Below are 3,753 nucleotides of genomic sequence, written 5' to 3'. Positions count from 1 at the left end.
AAATCTTTTTCAGCTTTTTTGGTTATTTTCAAAAGCTCAATTTTAAATTCTCAACATCTGAAAAAACATGAAGCCAAAGCTACTAAATCCTATCTCTCTTGCTTATTTTCACATGAAAGATCGCAAAATGCAATAATGTTTTTCACTGGAATGGGCGGTTTTGGGATTACATATTATGTGGGTCTATTCTTTAAATTTCAGAAATAACATAATCAGATCTACTGTCAGAAATGTGGATGCTACCTTCACATTTAGAACAATGCTCTTGATCTGTTGCTTGGCCTCCCATCATACTCTATATTATGTCCTTGGTCTTCCACATAAATCCCAGGTGCTTGAATGTGACGATATTACTGAAAGTTATATATGGTAACATCTACTTACCCGGTTGAAGGAAATGTTCATCATCTTGTAGTTTATTTCAATCTTGTTCTTATATATATATACTGAACTAAGCTTTATGCTTAGTTAAGACAATTACAATCAAAACTCTATTGGTGTGTGGTGTTTTCATTCTTGACAATGAAGTATGTGGAGTGGTATCTTGATAGTTACATAAATGGAATCCTTTTATTATTTATTTATTTATTTTTGGATATCCAAAAGTTGTATATTGCAACTTCTACTTCACAACCTTCTTCCTCAGGTCACTTTTCCTCCTCCATTTTCTGCCTCGCTCTTTTTCTTTTTTATTCTTGATTTTCCCCCTCACCAATTTTCTGTCTTTCTTTGCCGAAACTCGATCTTGAGATACCTTCGAAACATAGAAATTAACATAATAAGACTAAATAAAATATAATAATCCTAACAAAGCATAAATTAGCCGTATAAAATATACACTATAACACGCACATGCATCACATGTTCCTATCCTCAAATCACTTCGTAACAAATCTCATTCTTAGCACTTAATGAATGTATAAAAACATAACACATCATACCATCATGCAATCCTCCTTATAAATATGAAAAAATCTTAAAAACTCACCTAGAGCCTACAGGATACATTGTCAGAAATCTAAATACCCTTCTCATCAAAAAAATTATTGCACACATGACCCGAAATATGCCGTAAATATGAACATATTGATCATGACTAACTAATCTTTTGAAAAAACATATATGAACTCGAAATATTTTTGGGTGGTTATGATAACTCTTTATAAGAGGTTTTTTTTTTTTTTTTTTTTTTTTTTTTAATATTTTTAGGTTTTTAATTATTAGTTTTAATTTTTAATTTTTTTAATTTCTAATAAGTTTTTTGTTTTCTTATGCCTAACTTTTCATTTGGTTTAAGAGAACCAACTTCGCTTTAATCAATAAGCAAGGTACAAGTACCATCTGTGATACATGAAAGTGATGTGAGTAAAAATAAAATCATTAAACCACAAGAGACAAAAAGATGTTTAACCCTAATACTTAAAAAAAAAAAAAAAAGTGTAAAAAGAAAAAAAGATGACTTGTTTGGTAAAAATGGATTTTAATTAAATCATGACAATTTTTGTAAACCTATCAGGACTAAGCATTATCCAATCTAGCATTGAATCACGGCTTACAATAGGACAAGGTAAAGACCTTGAAATGCTTTGATTTTCCAAGTCAAACACATAAAGAAGTCTATCATCCCGCCTCGTATAGTAGATTGAATTTGGTTTAATCCCCAATTTTGTTGCTGAACAACAAATGCCACGATGCCAAGATAGAAAAATAGTTCGCTCCCCAATACTGTTCAACTTCACCCATCTCTTTTCAGAAAAATCCATTTGGAAAACAAGGAATTCACGAACCTTCTCACGAACAACTCCAAAACACATCATGCGAACCATAAATAGTTCACCACAACCATCAATAAGATAACTCTTGCTTGTTTGTGATTTCTAATGAATCTGGTCAAAGTGGTTCTAATGTGATCAATTCTATTAATTGAACTTTCGAACCTATAAATTCAACAATAAACAAACGATTCTTTCCATCAATTCGAGTTGTCATGCAATAAATAGTTTTTCCAACCGTCGTCGCGTGCAATAGTTTTGAGTTATCACCACATTCAAGCTCTTGTTCAGTAAATTCAAGATCTCCCGGCTGGCAGAATAGAAAAGAGCTTGAGCAGGTTTCGAAGAACATGATATGACATGTAGGATCATTTGGAGGCGATGATAGAACACAAAGATCGCAATTGAAGGATTCCGGTAGTATTGGAAGCTGAATTTTTTCCAAAGAGATTGGATTCCAAAGATAACAATCCTCAAAGTGAAAATCAACCAAAACCAGCCATCCATGAAAACAAGCGTGTATGAATTTGTTGCAGGAATGCTTTCTGTGTAATAACGATCTTTTGATACGTCAAAAAAAGTTTGCCGTTATCTCTGCTTACCGTCACAAATTACAAGCTAAGGGATAAGACTTTGAAGAGAATGGTGGGCATGCCTAGGTTAACGTTGTGTGTCTTCTATAGCTGGTTCCAATGTGAATTAGCTATAAACCAATCCAAAAGAGAAGTTAGACTCATATTTAGCATATATATCAATGTATATGAAAAACAAAAAATGACAAATAACACATGAAACCATTAAAATTTAGCCAAATATTTAGCTATTTGAATGAAAATTAAGCTATCTAGTATAGTATGAATGGTATAGATTTTAGAGCATTATCTAGTATTGTATAGCGATGTTGAAGACAACAATAATAGATTTTATTCGACCTTATATGACTCTTAAATTACACATCTCATTACCTTGCCAATCTTGCCTACCTATTATACTCTTGCGGCACAATTATACAAAAAAAATTATTTGACAATGAAACATTATAGAAAAGAACTAATAAATTATAAACGTGTAGTTTTATGTGATTTTTCTTCAATTATAAACAATTTATACACCATAACAATTCTGATCGATTGCTGTAATCTCACACAAACTAATAAATCATGAAACTAATCAAAGAAGGAAAAAAAAAAAAAAACTCTAGCTCTTCTAGAGACCAAACAAGATGATTCACATCAGCAATTACCAATTAAACCCCCCACAAAATACTCTAAAATCAACTCACAGAAGATCGACAACCAAAGATTAAAAGAAAAAAAATTTAAAAAAAAAGGGGGAAACAGCTCAATGCAAATTCATAATCAACACACTCATACAACCATAACAAGAAAAGACACTAAAACACCTCAACAATTTGACGACAATCAATTCAATCCCACATCGAGCATCGATTAATGAAGCGAAAATTTGATTCTAATGGCTAAATCGATCGTGTTTTACATACAAATTACAAGAGATAAAAGTCAGAGAAAGTAGGAAAAAAAAGTTTTAATTTTTAGTTCAATACTAAATTCAAATTTAATTTTTCTCCGATTAATAATAGAAAAAAACAATTTAAATTAATTTTAGATCAATACGAAAAGTGAGGATTAAGAAGCTAACCTTTTTGGGAACATGATCCTCCCCAGTTCATTTCGAATCGGAGAATATCTAGTTAATAATTAGAATCTCTTTTAGAGGAATCCTGAAGCCATAAATAAAACACCTGTTTATTAATAAAAATAATATATATATTTTTAAAAATAATTAAAAAAGAAAATAATAACAAATTTAAAAAAAACTAAAGGGTGGCCGGCTTCTAACAAAAAGTAAAAATAAAAGATAAAAAATAAAAAATGTTATCAGTCAGACTTCTAACAAAAAGGTTTTAGACTTTAAAATAGAGTGTATATATATATATATATATATATATATATATACACAC

Source organism: Corylus avellana, chromosome ca1 (assembly GCF_901000735.1).
Source record: "Corylus avellana chromosome ca1, CavTom2PMs-1.0".
Lineage (NCBI taxonomy): Eukaryota > Viridiplantae > Streptophyta > Magnoliopsida > Fagales > Betulaceae > Corylus > Corylus avellana.
This window is presented reverse-complemented; position numbering follows the sequence as displayed.